The following is a 23,157-nucleotide window of genomic DNA, read 5'->3' as shown; positions in this document are numbered from 1 at the left end:
GAGAGAAGTACGGAGGAAGATGAAGTGATGGATCATCAAAGGATAAGAGAGGATATTGAAGCGAAAGTCTGATCAAACCAGGCTGGTGTCTGTTTCTCTGCCCTGAGGAGAGGAGGAACATTTCACTGTGCCTGGCTGCCACGTCCCCCCCTGCTCTCCTCTCCGTCCTCTTTGCCTTTCTAACGTGCTTAAATTTCTGCAGTGGGACCGCCGTAGTTTGCATGTTATGGATTGGCATGTTGCAGCGTAAAACGAATGCAATCATAGATACAATATGCTCGTTTGGGAGCTGATCTCCATCTTTGTGAACAAGGTTTCTGTTTTGGTTGTGCAAAAAAAAAGAGCAGCATTTGAACATCAGATCTGAATATCTTTCACTCACTGGAAAGAATCAGGCACTTCTGGGATTCCTGGTAAAAGCGTGATGAGGGCATAAGCTGTTTATTATTCCAGATCATTTTCAAAGAAAACACACAGCAGTGATAGAAGTATGAATCAAATTCATGCAGAGCAAATAGTTACGACACAGTATCACATCGTTATGATGTTTGTGGGTTATTGTTTGTGAAGTAAAAATTTGTTGATCCAGAGCCAGGGACACATTATCCTGAGCCAATGAGATGAGCAGTCAAAGGACCAGCAGAGCATCACCAGGGGAAACCCATAATCTCTAAAGATATCTAATCTAAAGGTATTACTGGTAATTATTTTTAGACTAAACATAAGTCAAAGACAATCGAACGTTTTTTTTTTTGGTTGCATATGGCTATTAAACAAATTGGTTGATTACCAAATACCTTGTAATGCAGTGACTGAAAATTAGAAAGGATAATTTAAATGAGTTTTGATCTTAGATTTAATCCCCACCATCTATCAAGGATGTTAAAGTGACAAACAAAATATCTGGATTTCAGAAATTTTCAACATTGTTTTTTTTTGTCGTCTGTTTTTGTTGTCATCTTTAGATTTTGAATTAGAGAACAGTAACTTTGATTAAAAAGATAAAAGTTCAGTTTCAAAGTGTTTCCAGTATTGGATAATAATTCAGTAGTAGAAAAGAACAAATAAAAAAAGAACACTTTCTCTTTGAACTATTTCCATCATGCTTTTATTCTTATTTTGAAATTGAAAATCCTTGAAGAGGAGCCAGATCAAAGAACTGTCTCTAAATGCACACTGGGTCGTGGATTGCTAAACAGGTAGGGTCAGTGGTGCCATCTGCTAATTAGCATTACTTGTAAGACAACAATGAAAGTAAAATGTTGTGTGAGATGAATGAATAAGCGAGTCCACAGCCATATAATAATGGGATGCTAGATATTGTGCATACAGCCAATTAAAAACAAGAAACAAGTTATTTAATAATACATTAATATAGTGGCATGTCAGAGAAGTTTTCCAAAGCCAATCAATGCAGGTCCATTCCTTATGTAATTTCAAATCACAAGTTTACAGCTTTGCATGGTAATTAGTTTTTACTGAATAAGGAAAGGCAAAAAATAAACACATTTATTTTGATCCGTTTGAAATGAAAATCTTTGTCAGAAATAAAGCCAAACTTTCACATCTTGTCAGACTAGCTCTTTGCTACTGATGAGCGGTTCTGTGTGTGACTCCTCTGATGCAGCTAGTGAAATGTTTACTCTTTATTGTGCCTTATATTACTTCTCCTGCATTGTTTTCAGCTGGCTGATTAAAGCCTCCACCTTAAACATCAGCAATTGTTGGGCCTCCTGTGAAAATGATAACAGTCCTACCAACACATTTCACTCTACAAGAACGCCTGTATCATGACGTCACAACAGCTAATAAATTGTTTTTTCAGATGATTTTTAAGATATGGCCTAACTATGGAAAGCTCACAATTCTGAAGGTAATTTGAGAAATTGTTATAAATACATGTGAGTATTTATTGGGGTGAATTATGCTTTCTTAGAACTCAGTAGCCTTTTGAAATGCTTTTTCTACGTAGAAAATTAGAGTGTTGGTTGGTAACCTTGAGCCTGACTTACATCCTGCCACTGGTATATGTTATCTAGTGTTTTTGAACCATTTTCTCAGAAAACAGTAAGAAGAATGTTTTGTAAAGGCTAGATTCTGTTTTGACCTTGGTTTTGAAATGTGTCGGTAACAAGCATTTTCTGAAGGTATAATTTGGTGGGGCTTCACCACCTGATGGAAAACAAAAGGTTATTTATGATGTGAGTGGTCTAATGTTTACTCACATTGTATCCTGGACCAAGGCTAAGCTTGTTTAATATATGGCTGTTAAGAGAAATGGTTGTTTTTTCACTACATTTTAGTGTTTTTTTACAGTTTTTTAGTTTGTTCCCTAATCTTCCTGCAGGCGTAGGTTGGATTTCACACAGAGCTGTTTTTCAGGCTTGGACCGTTTTAAAGAATGTATTTAAGTGATTTAAATGAATGTTGTGTGTATTATTTTAGACAATTATTTTCCATCCTTTCATTTTTAAATCACATTTTGCTTTTAATCAACGGCTGCATCTAGTCTCTCCATTGCTGACTGTTGCACTATTCAGTGTTATCTAATCTTATCTTTGTCTAATTAATACTCAAATAGCTACATATGCAGACTTGAATTAGTTTTTAAATGAAAACCACTGGCAAACATTAAAACCTGATTCTTTTATTTAGCAGGAGTCACCTTTCCTCTAGGTAATTGGGTCCGTCTTGATTCTAGGACTAATTACACATCCAGTAATGCGTGGCTGAAGCTCTGTTATCGGTGTATTGTCTGATCGCTCTCAGCGTCAAACAACCTCTTAGCCTATGATTGATTTTATGAAAGACCCAATCCGTTCTGTTATTAGCCTACTACCCTATTTTTTGAAATTGCATTGGCTCGTTCTCTCTTGTCTTGACACCATGGGTTTTTCAATTTTTTTTAATTTCTTAAACTTACAATAAGCTATGGCTGTGGGTATTTTGTTCACACAAGTACAGAGAACCTCATGCAGGTTTGCTGTGTCTATATTTTAAACATTTAAAATGCATGTAAAACTTGTGCTAAATAAAACTGACAATGCTAGCTAAAAACAAATAGCCATACCTCGTTGCTTTCTAAGCATTATAAGCATTATTGTTTTTGGTGGATGGACACAAACAGTGGGTTGCTGGTTATTGTTTTGAAATAACAGATGCAGGAATCTGCTTCTCAAGGACAGGCAGTGACCCTGGTCCTGATATCAGCTAAATTGACCTAAAGTAATGTGCGGTGAGGAGCTCCTCTAACAAATCCAGATCATCTCATTATTCTCCTTTCTCCCGTTTTGTCTATGTGACAGAGGTTTCAGAGCCTCAACGTGCTGACAGGTCAATTAGATGTCAATTTACATATATTCCTCAGTCCATTTGCCTTATCCATTTGAGCATGAAAAATGATTATGAGCCTTTTTGACCTGTGTACCATATCAATGTTGCTCAGACGACTTTATCCTTAATTATCTGTGACCCATTCACCCTTAAAACTTCCAACTTCCCTCCCCATGTCTCTATCATTGTAATAAAGTTAGACTCCTATTTTTATTGGCTCTCATTTCCATTCCAGACTCTATTCACCATAAAGCCAACCCCAACAAAGCTTTATAGAGTAGTTACTCCTCCCAAAAAGCTAATGGAGCCCTTTTAACATAAGAATTGGCCATGATATCTCACCCTATTCTTCCAAGTCAATGCAAAAACCTGAAATGCATCATTCATTAATATTTCTTTATAAAATATGTTTTTGATGGTGCTGTGATTTGTATTTGTTGGTCTCAAATTTAAGCTGCAGTTGCACAATTTACTGAAATTTTAGAGTATATAGTAAAGATACCACAAGTTATTGATCTGCCTGAAACAATATTATTTTCATTTTACTCAAACTTTACTTTTCATATACCTATGAAAAGTAAAGTAAGAGAAACTGATCATTTTAAGTGGTCTCTTATTTTTATTCATACCAATAAAACAATCGAACCAGATATCATTTTTTCTCTCTCGTAATTTGGTATTTAGTTTTCACCAAGGGGTTCGATCATCTCTGAAGTGGCTCAACATGATCTGACAGCTGTGCGAGTGAAATAAGATGTTTCTACATCTTCCCCTGCCACTGTGCTCTCTTTCTGCTCAACGAACAAAAAGAGGGAGTGTTCAGTTTTTGCAGAAGTGCCAGAACATTTGAAGGGCAATTTCAGTCGAGTGACAGAGTAATGGATGAAGGCAGCCAGAGCCATCAGTCAAGTGCCGAACAGTACCAAGTCAAAGTTCTAACAAACACCCAATCTTCAGTCTCTGTACTCGCTGCAAACTCAATTTCCCTGCCTGGCTGTGGAGTGTAACAGGGCATTTCTTAGAATTGTTATTTTTCCCGTTGACCACATGAACGAGTGATAAAGACGTCAATATTTAAGTACTTTAAAAGGGGCTTTTAGTGCTTCACTATAACCACAAATTAGTTTCAGTTGACTGCATGTTAACCTCTGCTGGTATTTTTGGTCTGTTTTGAAAGTCGGCTGGTCTCATCCTTAAGGTTGTACACCTTGAGCTCTAAAAAGGTCACAGCTGCTGATCTAATTCAAATTTTCTACAAGGTAATTAGTATTCTTTCTGAGTTTTTTTTTTTTTTTTTTTTTTTTTTACCCAGTGTTACATCCCTGAGTACCTCTTTGTCTCTATTCTCTGCTAATTGTGACAGTGAGAATGATGCTGATATAAAAGAGGGGGTGCTGGTGAGAGTAAGTAAGTAGATCTCTCATCATCCGGTTTCTACCTCCCAGGGCACAAATAATTGAAGACGCTGCAACGCCAGTCCTTTCCTGCCCTTCTAAGACCTTTTGCTGACCTTTTTCTGTCATTTAACTGTATCACAAAGTGCTGCTGTCCCTGTGTGATGATAATTAAGTCAACTCACACTCCACATGTATTGGGTATATCAGACAACACAATTTCAACACAATGAGAATTAGTTGTCATGGTAGTAAGTTGTTGAATTAGCTGGACTAACCTTAAAGACAATGTTTAAATAGGGATTTGGCAAGATTATGAGCTAATATGCAGTATGCTACTTCTTTATTTGTTATTGTGGTAAATGACCTATATATTGTTAGCTGAAACACTTGGCTGACAGGAAGTGGTTTGCTTCATCTATTCGCAATAAATGTTTTCTATTGACGTATTGAAGAGATTGTACATTAATTAGCATGTCAAAAAATGTACGAAACAAAAATCTAACAATGCCACATTTTAACTCAGACTGGCTTTGTATGCAAACATTTTCCTATTCCCAAAACCTCAATTTGTTTTTACATAATCACTGATTTCATGCTGAACTGACTCGAGATCATTTTCTATGTTCAAATAGACACATTTGTTATGACGATGCTGGATTTTGAAGGAAGAAACACACAATCAGCTCAACCAGAGAGATAATATGCTCAGTAAGACCCATGATTTCCACATTATCAAAAACAGGAAAAAAAACCTGAATCCACTTTAAAATGTGGAATGTTGTAGAATTTTTTAAATCTGTCGATGGGACGTAATTATGCATTTTTGGTCCTTTACAGTGTTGTGCAACTTAAAAAACCATCAAAGACTTTGATGGTCACCGCAGCTCCCCGTCTACCTGCTTGATGCGACCCACTCAGCCAACTCTCATTTCTACTTCAAACAAACAGCAGTGTGGGAGTGACTGAAGCATGATGCTAAACCTCTAGCTGTTTAAAGGAAAAATCTGCTTTTTTAAGGCAGAAGAACAACCCATTCTGTAAGATGTTTATTTCACAGAACTAACTAGAACATGGAGGCGCTGTACTGGTCTGCAGAGGTGGGGACTCGAGTCACATGACTTGGACTCGAGTCAGACTCGAGTCGTTAAAATCACGACTTGAGACTTGACTTGAAAAAATGCTCAAAGACTCGGACTTGACTTTGACTTTCATGCCATTGACTTGGGACTTGACTCGACTTGAAGCTGTTTACTTGAAAAGACTTTATATTTTTTACTCAAAGTCTTAAAATTTAAAACACATTATTTATAAAGTGGCGTCATTAATTAATGTCACTCATTCCGTATCAATATGCGCAGACCGTCATTATGGTTTTCCTCTCTCCTTATGTATGTATGTGTACGTAGCTGCAGCACAACCAATCAAATTAACAGGATTTGGACGTTTAAAAAAACGCGGCAAAGCTGCAGAGCTCAGGGAACGAAATACGAAATAACCGCTCGAATATGCTAATTTCTTTTGGCTACGTAGGTTATGAACTTTCGACTAAAAAACGAACTGCAACTTGTAAAACATGCAAGAAGAGAATATCGGATGGAGATGCCACGACGTCCAACTTTGTCCGGCATTTGAAGCTTCACAAAGATCGGTAGGTGGCGCTTTTCTTTTGCTGTAAGATAGTTGACTTTAGCTAACTTCGTGTTAGCATGTGTACTCCGGGTTGAATTGGTGATTATTTACCATAAATCCGGTCCTTCAAATGCCTCCACAAATAATGTGCACCGTGTTAGTGTAACCTGGTTGTTGTTATAATTACACAAAATGTCTTTTTTTGTTGTTGTTTGTATTGTTCTCTACCTGACCGAAAAGCTGTCATTGTTTTGAATGTGTTACTTTAAGAACAGTAGCCCCTCCTTTTTATTTCTTCTTCTATGGTTTTGTCTTTAAAATGTTTGCGTCCCTTAGGCCCTCCCCTTTTGTCATGTTGTCCTGCGGGAGAGGTGTGTCCTATTTACTTTCTATCTAAATACTTCCAGTTTATTTGTAGATTTATTAAGTTAATTTCTGTTATGTATTTTTGTTTGTGTAGGACTTGGAGCGGGCAGCTTGTAACTATTGTTTTTCTGTTGGATATTTTCGTCAGGTATGTTGTATAAAAAAGGTTTATTTTATTTAATGTGAGACATGATCCCGCCCTTTTGTCATGTTGTCCTGCGGGAGAGGACTTGGAGCGGGCAGCTTGTAACTATTGTTTTTCTGTTGGATATTTTCGTCAGAATAAATCTTTGAAAGCCAAACAGAGTCACGGCCTGACTAACATCTAATAACCAGCACAACGCAGAAGTGATCCGGTTACATTAGCTTAGGAAGCCGGTGGATAGTGAGCGGGGCGCCGGAACAGAAAGCAGATTCTGGACCTGAACACAGGGAACAGAGTCTCTCTGTCCCATCATGATGATGAGCCGGGTCTAGTATCATCTAAGGATGGTTGGTGTATTTGAAGACATCTACGTTGGGAAATTATATTGACAATATATTGTTTACTGCAGTCAGTGCATTAAGTCAACTGCTTTTGACTTAATGCACTGACTGTCACATGTCGCACAGAACCCATTTCCAAGTAGTATAGCTTTGCTGGGGAAAAAAAAAAGACCAAATACAGTGACTGTCCCAAATAAATTTTGTGTTTAGAATATCTGTCCCATACTTACGGAGGACTGAAACTAACATACTTAGAAATAAAAGCAGAAAAATAAATGCACCAGACCTTCCTGAGTTTACTTGTGATAACTTCATTTATACTTATTTCATTTTTTGAAAACTATGATTGTTGTAGTGTTGATGTTTATTTATGAATAGGAGTAAACTGAAGTCAAATGTAATTCATGAAAGGCTGTAATTTATTTTCTGACATCTGTTTACTTCTGACAGATTTGAAGAATACCAGATGAATAAGAGGATCACAAATGAACCTCAAATACATATTTTAAAAAGAACAAATGGTCTATTATTTGAATTTTATGTATAATTGCAAATTATAAAAATAAAATAAAATAAAAACGACTTGAAATGACTTGAAATTAAAGGTTCCTGACTTGAGACTTGACTCGACTTTTGCCTGTCTTTACTTGAGACTTGACTCGGACTTGAGGACAGAGACTTGAGACTTACTTGAGACTTGCAACACAGTGACTTGGTCACACCTCTGCTGGTCTGTCATGGTGAAGAGAGAGCCGAGCCAAAAGACGAAGCTCTTGATTTACCGATCGATCTATGCTCCTACCCTCATCTATAATCATAAACTTTGGGTGGTGATCTAAATAAGAACAAAATAAGTTTCCTTTGCAGGGTGTCGGGGTTCATGGTTTTTGAGTGTGACTCAAGCTGTGACTGTCTGGGACACCTTGCAACCCGAATCCCAAGGAACTTGGAATGGTGTTTAAAACTCATCTTGCCTTTGTTGGTAATTCAATTAAATATTGGTTGAAATGGATTTGCAAATCATCATATTCTGTTTTTTATTTATGTTCTACACATTTCACCTTCGCTGAAACTTGGGTTGTAATTGACACAAGTTGGTTATGTCAGTGACTGGAATGCTCAGTGTTTTTGTTAAATTGGGTTGTTTTTACAGAGTTAAATTATATTTTGCCGTTAAAAAATGCTGTGACATGTTTTTGCCATGTTCCTGATTTCTGATCCTACGTATTGACTGATGTCCAAATGCATTCAGCAATATGTAGGTGAACTGTTGTAACAGAGATTCTTTATATGTCTATTACAATGTTGCTGAATCCCAGTGCAGTCATGGAAACCAGCTTTTTCTCCTGCGACCCTGTCAGAGTAAGCAGGAATAGACAATGGATGGTTTAAATAGTTGGAGCAGGAATTGTAATCAAAGACTCACATAACCCTACAACAACAAAACATCACACTATTATCTTTGAAACAATATCAGATTTCCTAAGACTGTGACAAACTGCTAGATAAAAAATTACCAATACACTGCTATTGCAGTAAAGAAAAAAAAAATTGCTTTAGTTACACACAAAATTTTTAGTAAAAAAAAAAAAAAGGTTTACTCTGAACTACCCAAACTATCCTGAGCATGATATCCCACTACTGCCTTCCTTTTAAAAATAAAAGGAAGGCATTCACTTTCATTTTCAAAAGAAGAAACCTTATTGCTTATAGTTTAAAAAACAACACAATGTTTCATTCCTTTTATTTTTACCGCACCAGGGTTTTGTGACTGAAGGTTTGATTTGTATTTTTTTCTTTAAGGACACTTTGTCCCTACGAAAGTGAAGTGTATTTATGTATTTATATAAGTCTCAAAAAGATATGAGCTTTTTAATGTGCTTCAGAAATCTGTTGGTTTTGCAGCTTCTCAGTCTCTCACTGAGATTTATGGTTGCAAATTTGTTTAAATAAATAGAGCCGTTCCCCGAAAACAAATAGACAGTTTTAAATTTACTCTAGCTGAGTAGTCGACAAATGATCAAACATGACAGCGACGCATGCTTGAGCTATTGCTTGCTGTCTGTTATGATGAACATAACTAGCATGCAGAGATCAATGAATGACGACAAATTAGGTTATCTTCACTCCCACAGAATATCAAACATATACTTCTCTTTATGTTGGGAGATATTCTGGTGACTTCTGCACGCAGTCTCAGCCCTACGGTCCAACACCCTGCTGGCCTATCAGACAGCCGACGTCTGTCATTTTAATAATTCTGCATTAGTATGCAAAAGCTCTCCTGGGGAACACAATTTCCACCTGTCACATTCCGTATATGTTGTGCTTGCTTTAACTCATGCGAAAATTTAACCTGAAACAGTTAATCTGAACATAATTTCATTTCATTCTGAAAGAAAGACAGAAAACCTGATGAGAGAAAAATGTGAAAGAGAGTAATACAAACTAGCAAGATAAGAACGCTACGTGCTGGGATTTGTGTGATGCAGACAGTTTATAGCATTGCTACAAACCTGTTTGCATAGAAAGTCAAGTTTTCATTGCAAAGAATACATCTACCCACGGCTACAGTGCCAAACAAAAATATTCATGTCCTTTGGACTTTTTCCCATTTTGTTAATTTCAGTATTCGGTGGCGTGGAAAGGTGTTTGCTGCTGTTCTGATTTCACTTTTTCTAGCATAATTGTCACAAACTGTGTTTCAGAACATCTAGTCAATTTAAATTGAGCCACACAAGTAAATAAGTTTTTAAATGAAGGTGTTTATCATTTAGGGAGGGAAAATAATCCAAACCATCATGACCCATTAAAACATAATGGGTGCCTCCAGCCACACCCAGGACTATTTACTGCCACGCCTGATTAATTGCTCACCAATATCTTAGTCACACAAGAAAAAGGACTTACTATCTGCTTGTATCAAGAGGTACATTGTAAGCTTCACTTTTTGGTTGTATGTATCTAGGGCATCATCCACCTTTGCAGGTAGGAGATGGGAGTATGTGAGCTGCCCTGCTGCTGTGCTCCATTTGCTCTTCCGCTCATTAACATTTTCTGTAGTGTAGATGCACATACAGCTCTGATGCTGCACATTCTGTGCATTTTCACTTGGCAGAAGGAGGCTGAAATGCTCTTTGTTGAAACTGTATGAACCAGTCTAAAGTGCTTTTACAAAGCACCTAAAATTGAAAGTGATGCTTCTATGAAGCTGCTTTTAAATGCAAAGTGGTTATTCTCCATACATTTGCAATACAGGTAACTTTTAGTTTTAAACTGAATCCTGATTGTTTTTATGCTTGGACTTGTATTAAGTTAACATCACCTGTCAGAATATGACTGGTTTTAAGTGCTTCTTTATTATTATTATAATTATTATTATTACTATTATTATAATTATTATTATTATTATTGCTGTCATTGAAGCATTGCGATGGTCAGCTTACTAAATAGAAGCTATTTTGCTGTCATGCTGTTTGATCAGGTGAAACCAGTACTTTTTCCGCTGACTTTTATATTAAGCTATTTTTCACACATTAAACTGAGATCCACAGGAAATTTTTAGACAATTTGATCCAGACCTTTCATGCAGTATCTGTCCATATTTTGACTTCCCAGCAGATTTTATTTCTGCTGAAGCTTCACTTTCACAGCTGGAAATATGAGGATTGGGTGGCGGGGGAGCATTTAACCTTGAGTTACCAGGAGGCAGAACATAATTCAATGTAGTTTGATGTGAAACTTTTTATTCTGCCTGTCAGCAGTGGTGGATGAGGGCAGTCAGTAATGTTTTTGGAATTGTATACACAATATCAACAAGTAAGTGGAAAGCGTCATTTAAGTGGCAGCTGCAAGTGTGAAGCAATAACTCACACATTTACTGGCAGAAGATTATCCAGATATTTGGTTGTTGTGCCTATAGACATTTAGTTCTTTAGATTTTAGCATATTTTTTTTGTTAGAAGCAGTGTATTGTTGTGATGTGAAGCATGTGACAGAAAACCTACGAGAGTGTTCATCTGTCAGACTGTAGGTACTCTGCAGACTACCATGTCCTCCTCTTTTCTGTACGCCACTAACCTGACAGAGGTCGCAGTCGGAGAAAAGGTGACCTTTACAGGTCAGAGGCTTTTGGAGGCTGAAGGTGTGTGATTTGTTTTAGAACTATGGCAGCCAGTGATCCAGTAAAAATGTTTCACATATGTGGAAAGAAATAAAAAAAAATACTGCTGAGAAATACAACTTTTCTATGTGAAAATAGGCTATTTATGCAAAAACTGTTATAGTTGAAAGAATAGAACTGATCTTCATTTTCATATACCCTGCATATTTACACTTATCTCTCAAAATTAACTAGATGAATATTTTTAACTAGATATGATAAGACCAATCCAAAGCGCATTCAGTCACACTCTGCTTTTCTTTCATATCTGCTACAATTAGAGATGGCGGTCTAAAAGACCAAGGCTGAATAAGATCAGTTTCATCAAAACACACTGTTGAGTTAAGGGCTGATTTACCGTGTAATCGCCTTTTTAGATATTTCCAACTGGTTGTTTAAGATATTAAAATCCCAGTTATTCCCTGAGGCCTTGTTTTGGTCAAACATGTAGAAAATACCACCACAAGAAGATGGATAGAAGGCATCTAGAAAAAATATCCAAATTACAAAAAAAAATTCAAAGTCCCTTTTCAGTGCAATTTATAAGCCACTCCACTCAGAAACATGGAGGATATTTTCCCGAATGGCTACTATTTTCTCCCCAACAGTGAGCTTCAGTCAACCTTTAGATTAAAGCTGATAAATTAACAGTTTTGTCTTTCACTTATTTGTTTTTTTCACCATAACAAAATGATAGTGCTTGCACCATTACAGATGTTAGCTTGGTATTTTATTTAATCTTTAAAGTCATTGTGCTCTCACACTTTTAATCCTCCTGTTGTGTTGTGGGACGAATTAACCCGTTTTTTAGGTTAAAACGTGACAATTACAGTGTCATTTATTGCAAAATAATGCAAAGTTGGTACTTTTAATGGACTTTAAATGCAACTTTTAAAGCAACTTTGCATTATAAGTGTCATTATTTACTGACTGACACTTCATGACAACAGTCAGACATTCATAAAGACTCCTTCATGTTCATGACAGATGTTATGTCAAGTTTATGACAGCGTCATGTCAGCCTAATGCACACCCCTTAAAATAAAGTGTTACCCATCTTCTTCTTTCCTAAAAGGTGTAATCAGCATAATAAGTTAAAATGTTGCATTTTCACATATTTTCAAATGCTGCCTGTACATGTCAGATAAAATAGTCTGCAGAAAACATAACAAAGACAGTACCAATATCCTCTGTGATGACAGAGAGAGACATCATGTCAGTTTTTTCTATGAATATTTCATGTTTTTCTTGTGTGTGTGTGTGAGGCTCTTCCCTGCTGAGCAGATCTCCACTGGTGAGCTCGGTCAGCAATCTGCAGCTCTCACACCTCACTGCAAAGAAGCTGCTGTTCCGACCATTCTTTGCCTGATGACCAACCAACGTGGTTCAAGCTATTGCTGGATTGCTAACAAATGCTAAATCATTCGAGCCATTACGTCTCTGACAGATCTTCTCCCTGGAAAAACTCGCCTGCTCTGCCGTCTGCTTACGCAGCTCCATTCATCTCTGTTGTTGCCCACCTGGCTGCCTGCTCTCCAACTCTCTGTTCTACTCCACCTAGAAATCTCACCATCCTCACACAAGCACCCACAAATTGGGTTTTATAACTATCCCCCCAGAGTAAAACCCACAACCAGAGTCACTAAGAAAATGAACTATTCTTTCCTTCTCATCTTCTCCTTGAGAGGAAAACCTGCATCATCCGTTGTATATTCTCATGTTGTAAATAAACCACTCACCGGTGCAATCTTTGATTCTGAATGATTTTGCCACGTGGGCCAGGAAGTTAAACATGTACATGACACTTTTGATCAGATCCTGCTCTTGTCAATACAGAAAATATGTTTCTAATTTGTTGTATTTTTGTGTAGAAGTTGAAGTAGCTGTATAAATCGCATTCATGGCATGCACATTTAGTTTCATCTTCCTGGAAGTCAAATGATGAATTATCAATCTGTGGAGAGAAAGGCAACGATATATGTTCTTTCCACAATGTCTGGAGACTACAACCCGAGGCCCTAATGTCCATCCATCCATCCATCCATCCATTTTCTGTTCACCCTTTGTCCCTAATGGGGTCGGGAGGGTTGCTGGTGCCTATCTCCAGCTACGTTCCAGGCGGGAGGCGGGGTACGCCCTGGACAGGTCGCCAGTCTGTCGCAGGGCAACACAAAGACATACAGGACAAACAACCATTCACACACACACACCCCTAGGGAGAATTTAGATAGACCATTAACCTAACAGTCATGTTTTTGGACTGTGGGAGGAAGCCGGAGTACCCGGAGAGAACCCATGCATGCACAGGGAGAACATGCAAACTCCATGCAGAAACACCCCGGCCGGGAATCGAACCCAGGACCTTCTTGCTGCAAGGCAACAGTGCTACCAACTGCGCCACTGTGCAGCCTAATGTCACTTTGGATAATAAGCCAGTAGAATGAAGAGGTTGAGACCCATTTGGTAAAATAAACATGCAGGAGCATGTGCAGGCTATGTATTGTGTGAGTTTACTCTTGGGAGCCTGTTGGAGGAGTTGCAGAGAAGAATTTGTACTTGATATTTAATTTGAGCCTGAACAGAGGAGATGTTTAAGTTCATTTGTCAGCATCACTCTACAAATAAAGCAAAATGTCAAGTAAAACTATATGTAGACCATTCCAGTCTCTATTACTGGATAGAAAATTGCTTTCTGAAAATGTTGGATAATTAAACAAACTGACATAGGAATATTCTGTTTTTTTTGTGACAAACAAACATAATAGGTGGTTTAAACTAACCTAAATATATATTACAATTCACCACCAAACCGTCCCCACTGCCAGGATGTTTTCTTTCAGACCTGCTACGATTTTGCGGCTGGTATTGTAATCGCCAGTACTTATAAAGCTAACCTCTTTCAGCCTGTCTATCACTGTTCTGAGGGATTATAGCGGCGACTCACACCAAATGCCTTACAACTTCAACTCTTTAAGGTTGCATCAAATATGGAGATAAGAACAAGAGTCCATTTGTATTCTGCCACTCACCTCTGTCAGTGTGGCTAAAACACACGACCAGAAATCAGAGGAAATCCCCATTAAAGATCTGTGTGTTTATATCCATGAACACAAACAGTCTGAGCCTTTTTCTTCACCCAAATGTGAAGCACTCTTTACGTCTCGAGGAAAAACTCTACATTTTTAGCTGTGAGTGAATGTGCATTAACTAACTATCCCCCATCTTGGCCACAAGGGTATAATTTCAAGTACTTAAGCATATAAACTGCTTCTGCAAACACTTCTGAAAGAATACGTTACTCCCAGGAGCTCAAGTAGTTTCAAGCATGGTACCGTGGTAGGATGCCATCTGTGGAATAAGTCAGGTTATGAACCTGTAAATGGTATCGTCATGTATTGGAAGCAACAGCAATTCTCTCTTCAAAATGTACATGAAGGATCACTGAATGGGGCCAGTGGATGGTCAGAAAGTGCCTATTTTCTCCGAAGTTAGTTGCTACAAGTTTCTACTAACTTTAACTTATGTGTTTCCATTGCTAAGCAGCTGCATCCAAACCTACAAAGCACTGAATGCAGAGGTGTAAAGCACACCACCACTGGACTCTGAAGTAGCGGACACATGTTCTCTGGAGTTTAATCAACTTTCTCTCTGGTAACTCCGTAGACTAGTCTGGGTTATTTTACATCAGGAGAGTGTAAATACCTTGACGGCTTTGTGTTAAATGTGAATTTTGCTGCACAAGAGATAATGTGTTGTGGAAAATAGTGAAATGAACTATGGATGCTTCACGCTAACACAACAGTTTGAACAATTTTATGCTCCTGTTTAGGAATGGCCCCTTCAGTTTCAATAAGACTGGCACCACTGCAACAAGCAAAATCCAAAAAGACATAAAAAAGCAGGTTTACTTTGGAGGATCTTGGCTGGTCTGCACAGAGACCTGATCTCAACCTCAGAACACATTTGAAATCAATTAGAGTGGAGACTTGGAACATGGCCTTCTTGTCCAACATCAGGGTTTGACCTTTCAGATGCTCTGCTGGAAGTCATTCCCATGGGCATTTATGAAGATTGAGGGAGACTGTTGAACTGCATAGGTTGTGCCAGCTCTATAATAACGGCTTTGTATGACAGATGGGATGTAGTTAATATTTGTGTGTGTGTAAAATCAAGTGACCCAATACTTTTGACAGTGTCGTGAATTTTTATAATTTTCTTTACACTTAAAATAGGTTTTTACTTAGGATAGTAACATCGGTGCAAAACATTTTTGGGGATTCTGACTCTCATGTCTGCACATCCGGTCATGTGTAACCTAGTGGCTCCATATGTAGAAAAGAGGCAGGAGGGGTCATGATGAAAGCCAATCTATAAAGCAGGAAATGGGACAGAAAACAACTAACTAGTGAAAACAGTAGAGGATCTAAGTGGAGGCTGACTGTAACAAAGAGTATTTAGGCTGGGAATGGATGAGTTAGGTGCAGTAGAATGTGGAGATGAGGCTAAACAGCAGAAAGGATATAATAAAATAAGCAAAAAAATGCAAATCTTTAAACAAAACACACGATACCAAAAAAAGACTAAAGAGACAAAAGTCCAATGAGCCTCAAAATCACAGCAGATGACAGTCAGACATGACGTACCAGGACTATATCGGCTAGAGGATCTAGCTAATATTAGGTTCTTGTATTTTATCTAACTAAAGTGAAGCCATTGTTAAAGATTTTGTCAGAATTTGGCAAAAGTCTTAAAGCTCAGTTGATGCATTGTTTGTAAATTCCCAGTCACAGGAAGTCTCAAACACTAACTTGAAGCACTTCAGAATACTTTTAGTATCACTGCAACCTGTTTTTATATTGCTTGTTTTTTGGATGTTGTTTCAAATCAAATCAAGTCAAATTTTATTTGTATAGCACATTTCAGCAGCAAGGCATTTCAAAGTACTTTATTGTACGTCATATCAAACACAAAAACCCATGCAACATAGAATCAACAATCAAAACACAACATTGTCACAGTATTGGCTGTAGTATTGTGAATAAGCGTGCCGTGTCAAAGCTGTGAACTTTCTCCGTGCAGGAAGTCACTCGGCTGTTACCTGGTGACCCGCTGAGCTCTCGAGAACAGCATCTGTGTAAGAAGCGCAGAAGGAGAGGAGGAAGGTGTAGAACAGGGCAGCCAGATGAGCGCGTGAGGTGTGTCGGGAGTAAAGGAGGGCAAGGCTGAGTGCTGAATCTGAGTGCTCATGTTAAGGGCTAAATAATTGCTTACTGCTGTGAAACCTGCTGTGGAGGAAGGGAGAGGTGGCTTTGGGAGGAGAAGGTGAGGAGCAGAAGGAGAAGCACACTAATATACTCAAGAGGCTCATAGTGCTGTTTTTAGCTGCATTAGTTATCTTACACACAATAGACTTCTATGAAAATCTCCTCATCCCTTCTGACTAACACTTTTTTCTTCTTCTATAATTTCATTTTATTTTCAATTTTTAAGTCTTCTCTTCAGTCTTATAGCCACTAGTGTTATGTTAATTGTTTACCTTTTTTCAGGTCTCTCAGAATGCTAAAATAATATTGGCGCTTTAGTCAACTTTAAGTCACACTGCCTTGCTGCTAAGCAACTTCTGCATGTTTTTTTACAATATTTATGCTTAGTTCCCTTTGTCATGTAATTTAGTTTTTATGACATATTTGTGATGAAGCAAAGAATTGCTGTAAAACTCTATACTCTATATTCAATAAAAATTCAGTTTTATTGAATATAGAGAAGCATCCATCAGAGAGTTGTGATCAATGTATGATCTGTGTTTTATGTAAACCTTTAATCTGATAGTTTCAAGTTTAGCAAAAATAATTTCAAAGTTTAACTTTAGGTGCAGACTTGATGTAACACCGTGTTTGACGGAGGAGTGTGGTACATTGTAAACTGTCTTTTCCATCATATTTAGACCCAATGCATTTTTATGTGCACTTTCTAAATTTTCTGTGCATGTACATGTCACTTGTTATAGCAAAATTAACACATCAATGTACTATAGCGCATTGTAAATTTGACAATTGTCATCCTACATGAAATAGGCTAGATATCTCATAGATATGACAGGACTTGACGGCTACATTTCTTTACATTTAAACCAACATAACAAACCTTGTTTTCTGAAATTGTAACACAACTGGCAAAATAAAACGCAGCCTGACAGCAGCCTCAGCAGTATATGTGACACGACATCTCATAGCTATTTGGTAACACTGACAGAAAATAAGCAGTAGAGTTCATCTGATGAATTACAATCTGTCTCAGAGGCTGCTGTTAACATTAATTTTATCCCAGACCTCCAAAGCCCCTAGCATTGAATAATTAATATGCCCCATTCCTTTTCTTTGTGTGTTGGCTATAAGACAACGGCAGTCCTGGCTGAAAAGACGCATTGAATGTAATCTTGCATTAGTGTGTTTGATCTGTGTTCTTTTCTCTTGTGTGAGCTGCGAGTTTTTCAATCTGAGGTCAAACAAAGACGTTGCGACAGTCCTCCCAAGTGCAACTTATAGCAGCCTGCTATCTTAAAGAGCCTCTGATGAATTGCTTCAGATTCTATTTTATTTTAAACTAATGGTTAGTAACAATGGCTGCAGTGAGTAAAAAAAAAGTCAGGAATTATTTATATTAGGAACAAAGGTGATGGCATATAATATGTTTTTGAAAGCAGTCACTGTAAAACTTAATTATTCTAAAACAAAGATGAAATGATACATTTCAAGATGTCTTTGGATGGGTAAGTTAAAATAAATTTAAAAAAGCACTGTTGAAAGATTAGCTTCAAGCTTTTTCTTTTAATATTTAACATAATAACTTCTAATATCAGCTAAGCTAAAAAGCTTTACATTTCTTTTGGTCAAGTTGGTACTTTTTCTTTCATTTCAATAAATTGGAATTATCGGATTTTATTATTTTATTTTTTTATTTTTCAACAAAGTTACTTGGCCATACCTTGGATTTTCAAATGTGTTTATGCCTTATCTCAAATAAAACCTGTGTCTGGAGTAGGTTAGGTGTCCAAAGTAAGTAACCATGGCAATCTAGCCCTGTAAGACGTTAAGCTGCATTCATGTCCCTGCAAACCCCAGGTTAAACCTCACTAAGCCTGAAATCCTTTGTGATGGTTCGGGCCCCGGGTGATTCAAAGTTCAAAGCTTTATAAATACTTCAACTTCTCAAACCTTCACCCTGCAATTAGCCAATATGAGCTCTTCTAAGCTGTCTGAACATTAACATGACTGATGTTCACAAATTGAATATCATGTAAGTTTGTTAATCCCTTTGGGATTAATAAAGTATTTTTGGATAGAATTTAATTAATTGGTATGTCTTTTGTATTACTGAAGAACTTTAAAAAGAGCAAAACAACAAAGAAGCTAATTAAATGTTAGCTTGATAATAAAACACATGGAAAGATGAATGCTTCCTGCATATCCAATCAAAACAAATCAAAGGAACAACATTTAAATTAAAATTCATTCAAACAGAATGTCTCGGCTGCATTTTGCAAGAATATGTTTTAGGAAAGGATTTAGAAATTTCAAGCTAACATTCACGGATGACATCTACCAAAGTCGACGTTTTCATTATCTCTCGTCGAGAAACGATATCCAGACCTATCACGGCAGTTAACTACATGCTAGTCTTTGTCCTCATTGTGTTCTCATTATACACCTTAGAGATAGAGTAGATAAAATCAAATTACAGCCAGCAGAGGAAAAGCTCATTGAAAGGCTATGAACCCTAATTTGTTTTTATCATCCTCCTCCCATTTGCATTTTCATTGCTCGAAGAAGCTGAAGAGCAGCTCCTTTCGACTTATTTTCAGGTGGTGTACTTAGTGGCTTGCTCGCATTTTTCTACGATTTGAATAAAAGGTTTAGTCAGAGTGCTCTTTCATCTGTATAGAGAGTCTTAATAAAATCAAACATACCAGACCAACACAAAATAGTGCAATAATGCGGAGCCCACTAGGGAACACTGGGAAAAAAATTTATTTTGCGTTACCTTGCAAAACCTTTGCGTTCCCTCACAATATGCTTACTGCAATATTTGTTGGTCTACTTTGTATACAGTCACAAATGTCAATTTAAAATTTCAAATCTATGCATATTTAAAGAGCCTCAGTGAAAACGTGTTTATTCTTAACTCTTTGGTGCAAAAAACTGATTGAAAATTGATTTATTCGCTACCAGTTTATGTCTGTTTGTGCAAGGCTGAGATGGAGCTGCACATGAAAACGGCCCTTTAAACCATTCAGACCACCAACATAAAAAAGACACAATAAAAATTATCAGATGTTTTATTACCCTGTGATAATAACTCAGAAATAGTCCAAATAGTTTGGATGTATTTTTTCTTTCTTTCCTTCTTGCAGAAGGTTTCTGTTTAAATCATGGGTTTGTGGTGCATTTTTATCCTAAAGAAAAAGATCAAACTTCACATATTTCACAACGAGATATTAACATACATGAAAAAACCTCACAAAAACTTTATATTATAGCAGAAAGTACAATGGCCACCGATAGAAAGGTTTACAGTATTCAATTATGCCGCTTTAACTGATCAGTACATTAATATTGTGAGAGAATGCAAAAGAAAAAAAAATCTTCCATGTCCCCTATGGGGCGCCGTACAATAATGAGATATTGAAGAAAAATTGTACTTTATTTTTTAAAATGTGAAAAGTGTAGCATGCATATGAATTTAATTGTCTTTACTCTGGTATTGTAGCTAAAAAAGTTTGGCAGGCCCAATGGGGTTTGTTATAGTACGTTACAAAGATCCTAAATAAAACACTAAGAGTTAAGTTTTCTTAAAATATACCCTCCACTGTTAGCATTTCTAGTCTGCAGAGACAAAGTATTGCTGTGTGGATGCAGAAGTATTACAGTGGTTAATGATTCAGTAAAGAAGTGCAGTTCATTCCAGTCTTTAATTAAAGTAGAACAGTAATGACGACAGTGAACTGGGCAATGAGGGAGAGTGAGGGACGGGAGGCTTAAGGCCCACTGATACTCTGCATGCTTTGAAAGTTCCTTTAATCAAGGTTTACTGCTCCCTCCCACCACGTTCACAACCTCCAACACAAACACACAAAACTCACCATGACATGGAGCTTCTGCATCTCCTTCTCTCTACTCAGGAACAAAAACACCAGATGGGTTGTCAGCAGTGTTTTGATTAAGAAGAGATTTAAATTTTCTGTTTCTATTTTGAGGTCTGACTGAGAGCTTGTGCTTTAAGCTCACTCTGGAGATCGCTTCTTATTGTTTTCACAATTATGTTTGCAGATACTAAGAAATAAACAGATCCTATTTGTCTGCTCTTCTTTAACTGTGGATTTTATTATTGTAGAGCAGGATGTAATGCATTTTCTTTACTAATGATGTGCACTTGCTTTAATCTAAAGGACTTTAAATTCCCAAAACTCTCGAATTAAAAGGGAAGCTTCCCAACCTATTCTCTCCATGCTTCAATTTATCACACTTTATTAAGACTTATACACCTGTGTGTGTACATTAGCTGTCAAGAGTTTGTCTTCACCTTCTAATTCAGTGTGCGCGCTACGCCTTCAAGAAATAAAAGTATGGCCCTCAGCTTTATTGGACAGTTCTTCTTTGTTTCGCCTACATACAGATGAGTTTGATGTATCTCTCAGTGTGATTCTAGACAAAGTGTGAGCAACTGGTAAACTCGACAAATTGAAATAAAATTGGAGGAAATTAAACGCTCCGTCAGGTCCTTTTACACAGGGAATACACAAATTAGTTTTGGCTCTTTGTGACAACACATTCACTCATGGAGAATCATTTTCTCATTAATCGTGTTCATTCTGTCTGTTTCCATTATATTAGCAATTTTACATTTTGTGAAATGCATATTTCCTGACAGCTTGACATTTCTGTGGATGGAGCTTATTGGACTCAGGCTTCCTGTGGAGCGCCATCTATTTTGGATCATTGTTGCTACTGAATTCATTTCAGCTGACTTCTTTGCTTTTCTATATTAATGTTGCATGGCAAGGGGTCAAGTTCCTACTGAAAAAATCTATTTCAATATGTATTTACTAGAAAACTTAGCATCTTTTTCTACCTGGCATGCAGGTAGAAAAAATATTATATTCTTATTCCTTGTTTCTTGCATAATTTAAGGTTTTGGTTACTCACATTTGGTGTGTACCTTAGTATTTAATTTGTATTTTGTATTCTTTTGCACTTTACTTACTGTGTGTTATCTTTGTTTTTTGCCTGGGAGCTGCTGGTAACTTCAATTTCCTGAGGGAGTCTTCCCAAGGGATCAATAAAGTACAAGTCTAAGTCTAAGTCTAAGTGCTTTGAGAAAGTATTGAACCCACTTGTACTTCTTTAACAGTCAGTAATGTTGCAGCTACAGACTTCAGTGTATTTCATTGGGGTTTTATGCGATTGCTATTATGAGTAGTGCATAATTATGCAGCTCAAGGCTGATGATACATGGCTCAGAAGATTTCTGTACAATCATGAATCTGAAAGGTTTGGTGCACATTTTTAATTGAGATGCATAAAATATTGACATCAACATCAGTATTGTCTGACATTAGTCATTTTGTAGTTTTTAAAAAAAAATTTTAGTTAAATTAGTGTCATTTTGATCTGGTACGTAAAACTGAGCTGATATTAATAACCAATGTTTATTTTCATTATAATATTTGTTTCTGTGTTTTGGGATGGGATGATGGTTGGTCATATTGTAGTAAAATCTATGTAAGTAATTAATCAAAATTAATGTGTTAAAGTCCCACCCCTAATATATATATATATATATATATATATATATATATATATATATATATGTCAGTAAAAGTCAGTTACCAGTCATAACAACATTATTACTGAATTTTGATACCAGGATAAATTTTCATATCGTTTATGGTATAACAATATTCCAAGCTTTGGATATCTCACAATCCATCATCTGGAAATAGAAAGAGGATGACAAAGCTGCAAACCTAACAAGACATAATCGTTCACCTAAATTGACAGGTCAGGATAGGAAAGCAGTTATTTAGAGAAGCAGCCAATGGGCCCGTTATCATTCTTGAGGATCTGCAGAAATGTGTTACTGTTGTTCATGTAGTCCAGAAACCTGGCATTCATGGAAAACGGTTAAAATGGGTTATATCAAAGCAGGTACATATTTTAGAATGATCCAGTCAAAGCTTGTAGATGCAACGTGATAAGATGTTGAAAAGGTTTCAGGGGTACCAAAAATTTTGCAAAAGATACTGCAGAGGAGGCAATAATTGAAATGGACTTCTTTTTGTTTTTTGATGCTCCACGTCAGTGAGAAATTTCTTTGTTCCATCTGGTAAGGCAAAGCAAAAGGCAAGTGTGGAAAGTATGCATTAGTTGGCAAAAATATCTGCCACAACAATTTACATATACATTGGGCCATCAAATTCGTCTTCATTTCCTTTCCTCCTCTCCACACTTCTGTCATGTTCTCATATAAAAAGCAATCCAAGAAAATGCATTTCCTGCAACAGATGGAGCAGAAAATGGATTTGCATTCATCCTCAAAGTGTTAAGTAGAAACATATTTCCCCCCCTTTGCACCAGAATGTCAAGGTTTATGCATAAAGGTGGCAGCACTATATTAAATTCATATTATTGGGGATTTTTTTCCACTTATGTAAAACTTGCAAGTGGAAGCAGGTTCAAGGCTAGTCTTTCTTTCCTGCTCTTATAGCTGAGAAGGTATTTTCTATAC

The 23,157-nt window shown here is 37.0% G+C and overlaps 1 protein-coding gene across 1 annotated transcript in view; it reads left to right on the top strand.

The window, feature by feature from the left end:
- Positions 1–23,157, top strand: part of LOC114146939 (calsyntenin-2-like) — a 157,929-nt gene that overhangs the window by 79,818 nt on the left and 54,954 nt on the right. The window lies entirely within an intron of this gene.

The sequence above is a fragment of the Xiphophorus couchianus genome, chromosome 6 (assembly GCF_001444195.1).
Source record: "Xiphophorus couchianus chromosome 6, X_couchianus-1.0, whole genome shotgun sequence".
Lineage (NCBI taxonomy): Eukaryota > Metazoa > Chordata > Actinopteri > Cyprinodontiformes > Poeciliidae > Xiphophorus > Xiphophorus couchianus.
This window is presented reverse-complemented; position numbering and strand designations above follow the sequence as displayed.